We start from the raw sequence: 14,773 nt of genomic DNA on the forward strand, positions 1-14,773 counted from the left end.
GGGAGCAGCACAAGAAGATTTGGAAAGAATGCAGAGCTCTGGATATTTTCTGTTTCAGATACAAAAGCCCTTCAAGTTATTAAATGGGGGAAAAGAATTATTTTTAAAAGTAAGCACTGCTTGCTTTTATCACAAAAAAACAAAGCTTTGAGGCTTCCATCCATTGTGAATGAACAGAAAATGGGATTGAAGTTTGCAGAGTGCTTTGAGTTTTTCTAATTATTTTTCATTAAACAAGGTCTGGAATAAACTGTTGTGGTTTCTCCCCACACTTCAATTTCCCTCATGTCAGCTTCATTTTTGTCTCCCTTTTCCCCAGCCACTTCAGAAAATATCTGGAGATCAAGTAGCTGAAATTGCAAATGAAAAGGATAGGATGAAAGACAGGAGAAGCAAAAGGAGAAAAGAAGGGGGGGGGGGGGGGGGGGGAAAAGCTTGAAAATCCTTTCTCCAGAATGCAGATCTGGGGTATTTTCAGTGCTCATTGGAAAGGTCCCACCAGGCTGTCCTCTCAGCCCATGGCTGTGCTCTGGGAGCTCTTTCCTTTTTCCCTGTGTTTGCAGTCAGACTCAAAGCACCATATGGAAATGACTCGTGGCTCTGGCCACAGATTTGGGGCATGACCACACTTCCCTGAGCCTCTTCAGAGACCTGCAGAAAGCTCCTTCCTGTGAGTGCCAGCAGGTCCCCACCTACAAAGCAAACAGCAGATGCTGCAACCATGGGCAAATGTCCAAGTACGTAAGACAGCACTAATTAAAAGACGTTTTCTCATGAAAAGCTGGAAGTTATTAAAAAAAAGAAATGCTTAGCTGGGAAAAACCCTCCATGCTGCTGTGCTGAGTGTACTGTGCTGCACCATTAAGACATGCAGAAGTACTTTTAAGTTGCCTAATGGCAAGGTTACAGCATAATCTGTGATTAACTTGCTTCATGCTGTCAGGGGCTATCAGTCACTCCAGAAGAAATCTGATTTCTGCCTCTTGCCCTGTGTCTGGCAAAGCATCATGTCAGGAGGTTGTTCCCATCCCAAACAGCTCTCAAATCTCCAGGTCATCTAAGCAATGGACCCCAGATCCATTCTGTCCAAAGACAATATCTACCTGGTTCTCCAACTTTTCTGCTAGGAAAAATGTAGTTTAAAATGTGCAATTTGTTATTTTTCTCATTGAAAACAGCTCCCCCACCTCTCAGAGATCTCTGCTGAAATGGATTTTTTGCTCCAGTGGACTCCATTATCTTTTTTTCCAGGATTTTGCTCACCTCTGCTAATGGACATGGTTTTTCACTGTAATTATTCAGTATGCAGGATGTGCTGATGACTGCTTTCTGTCTCAGGACATTTCCTTTCTAATTTGGAGTCAGTCAGGGCCTGAAGATGTGAATAAAAGTCTGGGGACAGAAACCAGGGTATTTGAAAATTTACTGCAAGACAAACTTCTGGGCCACAGAGTATGACAGTGCAATATTGCAAAAATCTCCATCAGCACCTCCCAGTGTTCACACAGGAGCAGTGAGTGACCTAAATGTGCCCAGTTTAAACATCAGAACTGCACAGACACTGAGAGCATTTTTAAAGAGGAAATATTTTTCACAGCATTTAAAAAAAAAAAAAAAAGTCCTTGAAATACAAAACACTTTTTAGTCTTTACAAGCTTCAGGCTGGTGTTGTACAGACACAGATGATTCAATAAGTTCCCCTTTGGAGTGATTCAATGATCAGAGGAGAGGACTGGGAGTCAAGATTTCCCCATTTGTTCTTCTATTTACCTTTAAACAAATCCCTGGTGGGATTTCTGCTTTACACAGACATCAAACATCCACAGCTCCTCCACACTTCATTTCAAAGTTCACTTTTTCAGCATCTCCACAGCGTGGACATCCTATCTCCCTGGACATTAAATTAGTCAGTGTCAAGGTAGGGTTAATGCTACTGACCTTTGGTAGATTTTGCACTTTTGTTTGCAGAGCAATTTGAGATCTTCAAATTGGCTTTTCCAGAGGTGCAAATATATCAAAGTGATCCTCCTAAACCAGCCCTGTGATTGTCATTATGCAGAGTGCTGCAGCTCCAGGGCTGGGAGAGCAAAGCTGTCCTCAGCCATGGTGACAGGCAGCCTGGAAGGTGAGCTGGTAACACAAGCAGGAAATCTCTTTTAGCCCTGTTTTACCCCATAATGAGTAATAAATTTTAAAATGACAGCTGGGGAGGCTCAGCCCATGGCTCTGTCTCTGTGCCAGTGGAGGCAGAACCTGCATTCCCACAAGCAGCTGACAGAAGAACACTGATTTGATTTGAGCTGCAAAATGTTCAAACTTAGTAGGTTCAAGAACCAGGAGAAAAAAGGGTTCTGCAGTTTAATGTGGGGCAGAAAAAGTGGAAAAAACTATCATGAAGTCAAATGCAGCAATGGTGCACTCCTAGTCAGGGTTAGGAGTTCTCTAGAGAAAATGAATATGAATGGAGAGGGTGGGGGAACAGACAACAAGAAGTTTAGATTATTCCTTTTCATTGGCCTAACTAGTAATAAAAAAAATTGGGCCTGGTCTGAGAGTTGCTCTTGGACAATCAATCAGACATAACAGAATTAAGCAGAGGCACCAAGCAAGTGACAGGATGTTAATTCAATCTAGATTTTTTACAGCCCTGGGTGAATAACTCTCAACAAAGCATTTTCTAGCTGAAATATATGTACTTTTCTGTTTTTCTAGACCTTTTCTTCCCACGTGGCCAAATGCAGAATACAGTCATCTGCAACATTATTTCATTCTCAGTTTTCTACATTTCTTTTTGTCTCACATTCAGGGCAGGTTAACATTCCAGCAAGGACAGTTTCTGTCAGGTCTGGTGCTCACCTCCTGCAGTGAGGTTCAAGGTGTGGCTGGAGGAGGTTGGGAGTTCTGCAGAAAGAGCAGTGCAAGCAGAGCAGCTCCTCACAAATATTACTAAATACAAATATTCAATGTGTTTATCCCTGCTGCAAACCTATTCCAACAGATCGAGGTGGGACACAAAACCCCTTTCTTTGTGCAGTTGTGTTGGGTTGATGTGGTCAGCAATGTGTATTCTGTCCCCATCTGTTGCAGCTGGGTGGGGCAGTGACCCTGATCTCCTGGCACACATTATCTGCTAATGGGCCATCTTTAAACCAGCTGGGCAATCATCTTTATCTTTCCACAACCCATCCTCCCTCCAGGAGATATCATCTGCTGCTGGCCCATTCAGTCCCAGTGCATGACTGATAAAATTCCATCATCCCACTGGGAGATGCTCCAGCCAGGGGAGGAGCCAAGCCTTTCCTACCCAGATAAAAACTGAGATTTTGGACATCAAGGGACCTTCTTTCCACTGGATTCCAGAGGAAAGCCAGACCCTTCCACATCATCCTTGGACCTTCAGAGGAAACTGCACCTTCTCCAGGAGCACTGCTGCAGCTGAACCACATCTGCCACTGCAGGAGGATGCAGCCACCATGGAATGGGACTGCTGCCACCACCCTGACTGACTGACGGGTGTCAGGTTGTATCCTGACTCTGGCAGTGGTTTTGGGATTGTTCTTTGTAATACTGTATTTCTATTTTAATTTTCCTAGTAAAGAACTTTCATTCCTAATTTCCATGTCTTTGGAAAGCCCCTTAATTTCAAAATTATAATAATAATTTGGAGGGAGGGGGTTTACCTTCTCCATTTCAAAGAGAATCTTCTGCCTTTATTGGCAGAGACCTGTCCTTCAAACCAGGGCAGCAGTCCATGCCATGAAGGCAGTGGATCCACCCTACTGGCCAAAAACCCTCTCAACATATGGATTTTTCCCAAGTCTCACTCTGTGTGTGCTCACTCAACAGCATCCTGCTCCTGGCATGCTTCTAGCAGCACTCCTGTAAAACCACTGCACACAAACATTGTTGTACTCATACTAATATTTCTTCTCCACAGTTGGAGAAAAACTGATCTTAAAACCAGGTTTCTAGTTTTCTGAAAACTAGGTTTCTGCTGGGAATAAAAACAGTGGCTCTGAATATTCAGTGTTTGTTTATATCTCACTGCTTCCACTAACATTTCTGCTGTTTAATTTGTTTGGAAGGCTATTCAGAGGAAACTAATAAGTGGTGTGAAGACAGGAAGAACTATAAACCACTGAAATCTGAGAACACATTCAGTGACGTTATCCACATTATTTCCCTGGCTCTGTATTTAAAGTTCGAGTCAAAGGGGAAGTTTTGTTTTTTAAAACAAAGACTTGCACACGTATGGACTGAATTGGAAGCTCTGCTTGGATCAGAGAGGATCAGCAATCTGCATAAAAATAAAGAGCAGAAATATTGCACTTGCAATTAGGCAGATTTAGCCCTGATCCAAGCACAATTCCCTGGCTTCAGTGGAAGTTGTTCCAGGTTTGAAGATTCTTGTAACTTTGCTAGTAACTTTGCTAGTCTGTGTTATCGATTAATTTTCTTTTTTAATAGCTGCTTATGGAAACACTGGTTTGCATTTGAGGTTTCCAGATTCTGGGATTTTAGGGATTTTCAAATATAAGATCATCACTTTTGTCTGACACAGAACAAAGTCAAGTTTTGACTTAAATCAAATGTAAAAACTACAATAGAGATACCAGAAAAGAAAATTTATGCACCAGTGGTTGTACATGATACAGAATCACATAAAAAGCTGAGTTGGAAGGGACAAACACTTCTTGAACTCTGTCAGGTTTGGGGCTGTGACCACCTCTCTGGGGAACCTGTTCAGTGCCAAACCACCCTCTGGGTGAGGAACCTTTTCCAAATATCCAACCTAATCCTCCCCTGACAAAACTCCAGGCCATTCCCTCAGTCCTGTCACTGTCACCAGGGAGCAGAGATCACTGCCTGCTGCTCTCTTCCCCTCACAAGGAATTGTGGCTGCACTGAGCTGTCCCCTCAGTCTCCTGCAGGCTGAACAGACCAAGTACTCTCCATTTCTAGATATTTGCTGAGCATCTCCTCCTGTCCTACATCCAAGTTATTAATGAGGATGTTGAAGAGCACAGGGCTGAGGATGGACCCTATGCAACCCCTCTAGTGAGAGGTCTCCAGCCTGATGTCACTTTGTGCCCAACCTGTCACCCATCCCATGAGAGGTTTGTCCAGCTCTCTGCTGGAATCCAGGAGGAAGCTGGGACAGACAGCACTGCACACTTTACTGGAATCCAAAAAGATTACACCAGCTAGCTTCCCTTTGCAACCAGGTATGTCACTTTGATATAAAAGTCAATCAGGTGTGATAAGGAGAACTTTCACAAAGTACTGTGAAATAACTATGTCCTCCAGGTGTTTTCAACATCCCCCAGGACAATCTTCATAACTTTACCAGGCACACAAGTGAGACTGATGGGCCTGTAGTGCCAGGGTTTTCTTCTTGCTCTTCTTGAAAATCAGGACAACATTCACCAGCTTCCAGTCAGCTGGGACCTCTCCAGATTCCCAAGACCACTCAAAAATTGTCCAGAGAGGTTTTGGATGGCATCACCCAGCTACTCTGAGTGGGGTACAATGGTTCCTGTGGATTATTTGCAACATTAAAAGACACAACATTAATATTGCATGACTTTTCTTTGGAGAGAATAAACAAACAGAGCATCTGAGCTTCAAGTATCTGTTATTCCTGATTGGCTTGTTATAAAAATTCCCTTTTAAAACTGAAATGAACAAATCAAAGTACTTTTTCTATGAAGAATATGTGTTAACAAAAAAAAAAATTCCCCAGATAGTGTATACATAAATACAAGAGATTTCAGCTTAACCTTCTGGTCTCAACTTTTGTATCTCTATAGTAGCTGCTCAGAATGGGCATTCTATTGTGTGCATCAACTGGAGTGGCTAAGGCAGGCCCAGGGCTGATAATTATAATTTGGTCCCCCGGATGATTGAGGAGCTTTACAGAGAACAGCACAGTGCAACTTTACCAACCCTTCCTGATGCCTAACTAGAAAATCTGTTTCAAAGGGGCTCCATGAATTGTAGGGTACAGTCAATTAACTTGAATATTAATTATCTATAATGAATGTACCCTTCTTCGGGGCTTGAAAAGAAGCAAATTACTTGGAGAGGGACTAATTAAGATGATGTAATCTTGACCATGAAGAATAATTCCTTCCTAGTGACAGAAATGATCTAATTGAAGTATCTCATTAATTAATGTCTCGTGAAATTGACTGATAAAATGCCTCCATGAATGGCTCCTGAACCCGGGGCCGTCGCGCTCCAGCTCTAGCTGCAGACCCATCCCTGGCAGTGTCATTAGACCTTGGAAGCAGGCTGTGCTCAGGAGGATTTATAACTCTGCAGGGTGGATATTCTACAAATGCAAAGTTAAGACAATGCAGCTTGCCACCGTGAGGCTTCTGAAGTCAACGGGTGAAGCCATAAATCAGATATAATCCAGTGGATGACAAGTGAATTCCCCTCCTGCCAGCTGTGCCAGCCTGCACTGAGACCAGCCCCACAGCCTGCTGATAACCCTGTGCCAGCCCCAGGTAAATAAAGTCAGATTAAAGGCATTCTATTTTCCTTTTTCCACTAGGTTAGCACATACCTGTGGATTGTAGCTAACAGTGCTCCAAGTCCCTGAGAGTGAGGGGCAGTGGATACACTCCTCCCCTGCTTCTCCTCTGGTGTAATCAGCAAAGCTTTATCAAAAAGAAAGGCTTTGAGTTGCTGGAGTGCTCAGAGAAGACCAAGGAAGCTGGTGAAGGGTCTGGAGTCTTGTGATGAGTGGCTAAGGCTGGGGGTGTTTAGTCTGGGGAAAAGGAGACTCAGGGGAAACCTTCTCATCCTCTCCTGAAAGGAAGTTGTATCCAGATGGAAGTTGTTCTCTTTTCTTTAGGACAAGGGGAAATGGCCTCAAGTTGCACCAGGGAGTTTTAGATTGGACATTAGGAAAACTAACTTCACCAGAAGGGTTGTCCAGCATTGGAACAGGCTGCCCAGGGAAGTGGTGGAATCCCCATTCCTGGAAGGGTTCAAAAAATATAGATGTGGTACTTGGGTCATGGTTTAGTGGAAAATATTGGGTTAATGGTTGGACTCAATAATCTTAGAGGTTCTTTCCAATCTAAACAATTTTATGGTTCTACAATTGGGGTTATTTATTCTGGACAGAAAATCTAAAAGAAAACACAATTTGGCTCAGTCCAAACGGTATATGTTTTATTTTTATTGCCAAACTGCATCCTTTCTAAGCTTTGGCAATAGTACTTTTCCAATTTTTTCTGTTCCACATTTCTTAAAATCTTGAGCAAGGTCCTCTAAAACTGGCAGAGGGTTCCTGGGTTCCAGTGAAATATGGTAAGCAGTAACAAATGGACTGTGGATGGTGTAAAGGGAAATTTGAATCTCAGAACTAACAATGATCAATTTACTACAAGCCTGGGGGAGCTAAAAATCATATAAGGGAACTGTAGAAACACAGCAGCCAGGCAAGCAAACAAGATGAAACTAGGCCAGTCCAAGGATGCAATATTGTTATTTGTTTACAGCTTTTCTTTTAAAGTGAATTAAATGCCCACAGCTGATAAAAGGTTCATCTACCAGCAAGAAGCTCCTGAGTATCTCACACTATTCCAGCACTAATTACATTTCATAAAGCTACCAAATATACCATAACTAACATTTATTGGCCAATGAATTGTTGCTCAAAGTTAATAATTACAGATATATGTAGACAATAAAATGTGAAGCATCAGCCTAGATGCAGGAGAGGAGATTAAATGCTTCTGCTTTTACTGAGTGCTGCTGAGAGGCCAAATTTAAGAGCAGAAGTGACAGTACCCCAGGAAACCCTGCAGGGATAGAGGAAAAAAACTTTAACTGGGGAATTATGCAGGAGAGGAATATTTACTGCACCCATATCAAATTTTCCCGACACTCTGATATTATGGATCCCTTTTTACCTCTGAAAGAAGCTCAGATGGAGGTTCTGAGACTTCTGCTTACACTCAGAGGAACTCCCACAGCCCCAAAGACTGCAGGCACAATACCCCAAACTCTTCCCAGAGCACCCAGGTCTGCACAGAGTTTGTGCACAGCACAAACTTCTCTCTCCTGCATTCCCAGTGCTTCTCTGCCACCTCTGCTGGTGGGATGGGGATGGGTGGGGGCACTCAGGGCAGTGGGGAATGGAAAGGAGCCTGGCCAAGCAGAGCTGCCATTCCTGCTGTAACAGAAAAAAAATATTAGATCTGCTGCAAATTTTACCAGGGGCCAAACCAGCCTTCAGCAGTTCCCCAGCAGAAACCAGGAGCTCATCTCCTCTCTGGTATTCCACCAGGACAAGGATGAATCTGCTTCTCAAAGCTGGTGCAGGAAAAAGCCCAGCACGTGGAGTCTGATTCTTGCATTAGTTTTCTTTACCCAGATGAATTGGAAAAAGTCTGATTAAACCCAAAGGGAAGCAGAGGGAAGAATCAGCTTCACTCTAAGTCTTTTTGTCACTTGACTGCCAGGTCACATCTTCACTCCCATTGATCCCCATGCAGCCAATAACCAGCACTGGGGGTTTCACCCTACAGTGCTTAGAGCTTTGTCTGAGCTGGCCTGCCTGGGTCCAGATTCTCCCTCTAAGGCTCTTACTTTCTTATGTAATGAGATTAAAGCAGACTTAAAAGAGCAATAAGGAAATGGGGAAGGTAAAAAAATGCCATTTAAATGCTATAAATAAAAGCTCTGTAATTTTGAAGGCACACACCATCATGGTTTGGGCAAACCTTCACCCGGTTGAAGGTGTGATGTTGAGCAGCTGTCAGTCCTTGCAGAATGTCACTGTGGGTGGGAGCAGAGGGAGAGATCTACTGGGCACAAACAGGATGATGCTTTCCTGCTCTAGCAGCTTTCTGCAAGTCAAGAGGATTTCTGAGTAGCAGACCAGGCTTGATAATTACTCCTGCAGTCCTCATGGTTTTGAATGAAGAAGATAGATTCTTACCACCTTCTATCACCAGATAACTAACAAATTCCAGCTAAATGCAGTTTGGATGGTGTATGCCAACATACCTGGTGCATCATATCATAACAATGCAAACATAAAATTCATGGACATATTCAGGATTAAAGAGAAACTCCCATGAGCCTGATGACCCAACTGAGTGTTTCAGGGACTAGAATGAACTCAGAAGAACACACACACACAAAAAAATAGATTAAAGATGTTTGGGGAACAGCACTTAACAATGACAGGAAACCACCCTATTTTCACCAACACTGTCCACTGTTAGAACAGCAGATTGTTCAGGCCTCTGTCTAGAGCTGTAGTGATGATGAAAGGATACAAAAGTGGGTTAAAAAACTGAACCATTGCACAGTTATGATTGAACACCAACATATGCCAAATAGGAGAGATATTGGGTACATCCACACCATCAGCCTGACTGGGGCTGGGCCAAGGCTTGTTCTGCCACCTGCTTTGTGGGAGACACTCTCCACAGGACAATGTGCAAGTCTCCATCGTGGATGTGTTTCTCCTAGGTAACAGCAGGATGGTCATGACTCAAGACAAAATAAAAACCATGTGTAAGCAATCTGGGGCACAAATAAATTCCAGCTGCAGAGCCATGCAATTGTGGTTGCAGGAGCAATGTGAGAGCACCAAGTCCTGCTCTTACTCTGTGTCTCAGGGCCTGCAGACAGCAATCTTCTGCTCAGTTTCACTTCATTTTTTCCCACTGTGGTCACAAGGATTGTTTTGCTTCTGTCCAGCTGCCTGTTCAGAGTCAATGAAGCTACAAGACCTCAGCACTCCTGGAAGACATTGGTCACTGATTTGTATTTATCTTGCTCATAGCATGGACATATTCATACCTTCTTGGTGGGGCAGTTCCATTGTCCACAACCTTCTCCTCAGCAAGGAGCAGGGCACACAGAGATGATTCATTGTGAGAAGGCTCCCATCCTTTTCAGATCCTACCCCACTACTGCTGAGGCAAGTATAGCCACTTCAGAGGTTTCCAGCTTTGTGCACACTTGAACTTCCAAAGTGGCAAGTTTAGAGACTGTTCCATGGGCTGAGAAATGCAACAGTAGAAAGCATGACCTAATATCCAAACTAAACTCCCCCGTCCCCGTTGGTTTTATCACATTACTCCTAATTAATCCCCTTTGCAGCAATTACTCTTCTTCCCTGACATATATGATTGCTGATTGTTGCCATAGGACCAATTTCTTTTCAGATAAGGTTAGCATAAATATATTCTATAGGGGTATCAAAGAGTTTGAGAGATTAAGTTTTGTCTTATTTCAATTCCATGGGGGAAAACATTGCAAAACTGTCCAGAAATTTCCCTATTAGCAGAGAGTAGAGATGTCCTGGGCCAGGCAAAGTCGTGTAAGGGAGAGGGGATCTCCAGTCTGTAACCAGGGCACCTCCAGTGTCCTGGCATTCACTGCATCACTACATCCCCTACAATTTGCAGGTCATTTCAGTATCATAAATGATAAAACAAGATGTCAGGCATTGGGGAATAGCCTCCAGTGGATGTAAGCACACGACTCCCATTAATGTGAATGGGAGCTGTGCACAGGCAGTGTGCTGAGAATGCACTCTCTGCTCTGCAGAGCACACCCAGCAAGCCTGAGTAATCTCTGGCTGACTTTAGTTTTCTCCCCAGAGCTCCCAGTGAAGGGGGAGGCATGAGAAAGCTGGTGAACCAGGCATTAGCATCAAGGCACAAGTGGAAGGATGCTCAATGGGATTATTAGTGCTTACCCAGCACAGAAATGGATGGTGTCCTGTAGGAATACTTGACATGCAGGAGCCACGAGCCCAGACCCTCTTTCAGTGTAAATGAGGAGTGGTGGTTAAAGCAAAGGGGAACAAAACTGAGAGCAGAGGAAGAGCTTTTTTATTTTCCTTTTTATGGCCAGGAGAGACTGTTCTTTGCTCCTGTCTTCATTTAACCATTGTCTGAGGTTTCCCCATGTTCTCTGAGCACTCACATCCTTTTCTGTTGGCAAACCCCCCAGCCTGCTCCTTTGCTCCCAGTCCCACTCACCATCAGTGCTCCAAGAGGATCTGGTCATGGAGAAACAAGAGATCCATGTAGAAAAGAGAGAGAGAACCACTGGAGATAAATCCTCACCTGTGTGGGAGGAGCTGTCACAGCAGAGGATGATTGAAGCATTGAATCTACACTGGGACATTCAGGAAAATTAATTCATTTTCTGTTCACACTTTAAGTTAATTTGGATTATTTAATCCACATTAGGCTCCTTTATGCACACTCTCATTCAGAATTAGAGTGCCACTAATTCAGTTTACAAAGTAAATTAAGCTCAGCCAAATTATGCTATGTTAAACTTGAATGAGAGTCTATGAAGAGATTTAATGTGGTTTAATTATCCACTTTACATATCAAAAAAAGCATAAAAAAACACATTAAATGACAAAACCAGTCCCTGGAGCAGAAGGGAATGAAAGCTGGGGCTCCTCCTCTTGAAAAAGGCCACTGGATGACTGTCAAATGCCTTCTCCTTGGCTTGGGATAGCTCCTCATTAAGCAGGAGGAGAGGAAGCCTTTGAGCAGCTGGAACAGAGAAGGTCAATTTCTTTTCCCTGCCCCTTGTCATGACTGTGAGACAACTCTCAGGAGATGTGATGGATCAGTCCCCTGGATGCTGGAATGAATTCTCTATTTAGGATACAGACTGTGAATATCTGCCCTGTGCATCTTCCAAGGGTCTGCACAGCAGCAGGAGAGCATCCAGCAGCTCAGTGCTGAGGGTCTGAGAAGAGACAAAGAAACCACAGCGTTTCAGAGGTGGGATAGAAGATCTCCAAGCCTTTGGCAGTGCCTATCCAGAGCTCCCAAAGAATGGTAGTGATTACAGGAAACAGGAAAACAGCAAATGTAGAAAGAAGCAAGAGAGGGGGAGACAGTGGAAAAACAATTTCCATCTCCAAAAAATACAAGCACAAGAGTTTGAGATGTTTCTAAATGTCTATGAGACACCCAGGAACACTGAGCACAACTCACATTTGGATTATTTTGCTGTTTAGATCAAATAATTTCTAAACCAATCTGATTCAATTTGGCAGAGTGAATGGAAGAGCAGCAGAGATCATACCTCAACTTCACCATCTTATAACATTTTGTATCAAGGTACAGAAATATACTCTAGCTGAAACTGCTATTGGAGCGTACAAAACTATATGGGAAAAATTATAAACTTGTATAATAGTAAGCAGCAGCTCACTTGCAAGAAGGAGGTGTGTAAAAAGAAAAAATCTTCAAGGCTCTGACTGGGATGTCATACTAGGCAATATTTTCCTTAACAACATAATCTTTATGTTTACATATTCACACACAACACCATGGAGAGAGGGACTACCAGCACACCAGAACACACAGGGCTAGAGCTCAAAATCTTCCTGGCAAATGACAGAAGAGGCTGAAAAACCAGGATGCAAATGAGCTTTTGTCCTCAATAAATATCAGGATCAGAGAGGAACAACAACTGCATGATTACAAACCAGCAACAGCAGAGAGGGGGGAGATCTGCAGAGAAGGACTGGAGGGTTGGGGTGGATCAGCAGCTAGATGTGAATCAACAGGGTTGTGCTGAAAACAGCAAACACCATGCTGAGGCATGCAAAGAGCACCATGGTGTTTGAGATGTGTGAAGAAAACCTTCTGCTCTGTTTGCTGCTGCTAAAGGCTTCACTGGAGAACTTCTTGTTTTGGCTGCTGTATGTCAGGAGACGTTGGATTAATGCAAGAGAGAGGAGAAATAAATTTTAAATTAAAAAAAAAATAAAAGAAAAAAATCCAATCCATTAAAAGAAAGATATCATGGTTTGTGTAGAACAAAAACAGGGAAGACCAGAGAACAGAACATGGAAAATTGTACCTAGTACTCTTTGAAATTATTATCAATGGAGTGTTTAAGAATAATATACAAAAGGTTTTGTTTGAATTGAAGAAACATATGGATTGAGGAACTGTTTAGATAACTGGTTGAGGTCCCTCAGAGTCTTTTTACACCAAAAGTTTTTAGGTTTGCTCCCATTTTGGTGGGACAATGTGACTTTGGTCAGATCTCTACATTCCTCCATTTATCAATGTCCCCATATATCCTATAAATACATAGAAACAAAATTCTCACCCATTTCTAGGAAAACAAAAAGGTAACATAACTCAAAAATTTGTTGGTCATGGATCTGCCAGGATGGAACTGACTTCCAAAAACAAGAGCTGATCCACCCTACTATGGAAAATGATAATACAGAGCAGGGTCCTTCAACTCTTTTTTCATATCTGCAGTAATGAGAGAAGAAGGGTTTTGCAGTCTAAAGAGTTGTCTAGATTTCACCTTAAAGCTTTATTTCCTCAGAAAAAAATGGTTGAACAATACAGTTCCTATAAAAATCCCACCCATTTGCAGCAAAGCCAGAGCAATTTCAAGAGCCCAGGAGTGTAGAGCAGTCACCAAGGTAGGCAGCACTTTAACATTGGACCTGCACCTGACTGTTTCTTGCTCAAACAACAGGAAAAAAATGAGTGTAAACATAATGAAAGGAGTATTGTTTATGTGCCACCTCATACTAGCAACCATGAACTCTGGCTGATTTTGCTTATCATCCATTAAGAGAAACAGCTATAGGTCATCTCTGTGATTACCTAACACTCAGGAGAAGCAATAAAGCTCAGCTGGAGGTGTCACACTGCAGCAAAAAGTAAAAGCAGCCCAACTCTCATTTTTGTTTTTCACTACATTACTTCAGTTAACATAGTGCACTGTTAACATTAACTCCTGGCCATATATTGCTTTATAGATAGACAATCGATACTGCAACTGAAATATGATTTTGTTAAAACATCTAGGGGGCTGTATGCATTTAGCTTTCACACTATTTTCAGAAAATGAACATCAATATAAAAATAATGAGCCTCATAAAATAAAGCCTCGTTCATGTGGCTGAGCTGGCTTTTAAGAAAGAGGGCAGAGATTTATACTAAAGGCACCACAAAAGAAACAGCTTAGAACAACATTCAGCATCTCTATCAACCCCTGGAAGGACATTCAAGGCCAGCACTGAAACACAGTTTGCCTTTGCTCACTAGGGCATCCTCTGGGATGGCAACACTTGGCAGGAGCAGCTGGAAACACCAGCAAGAGAAAATGGCAGCAGAGCCTTGGACAGGAATATAAAATTACCTCTTTGCCCAGATCATCATAAGAAGTCACATGTCTCATTTTTGTAGTCAAGCTGATTTTGCTGGCAAAAGAGCTCGAGAAGTTCAGGAGAGCCCAGCCTGGACAATGCAGGGCCAGCAAAGAGGAGAGGAAAGTCTGTGGGACTGCAAGGGGGCTGGTGGTACAGTGATGGCAGAAAGTCCTCATCCCCCTAAGTGAACCAGTGGTAAGCACTATTGTCTTATCATCTGCAATTTTTGTCTGATTTTTCCTAGGACAAAACTAGTGAGGGTAGGGTTGGCTTTGAAATGTGAAAAAAAAAAGAGTACTTCATCACTTTGACAGACAAGTGATGTTACATGAAACTTCACATGCTGCACCTCAAAAAATTAAGGAATGTGGTCATGAAAGTGTGAGTGCTACATATAGTCTATGCTAAACTCCTTAAGACACAAGCTATACATCAAAGCCAAGAGCAATTAGGACATGTACATTGAAAATGACAGCCTCTTCTTCCCATCCTTGTAATTGTCAGGATTTCATACTACTCCTTTTTTTTAAACCTTTCTGAAACATTTGCAGTGAATGAAGAGGTGACAGCATTCCAGGA

The sequence above is a fragment of the Erithacus rubecula genome (genome assembly GCF_903797595.1).
Source record: "Erithacus rubecula genome assembly, chromosome: 3".
In the NCBI taxonomy this organism is placed as follows: Eukaryota; Metazoa; Chordata; class Aves; order Passeriformes; family Muscicapidae; genus Erithacus; species Erithacus rubecula.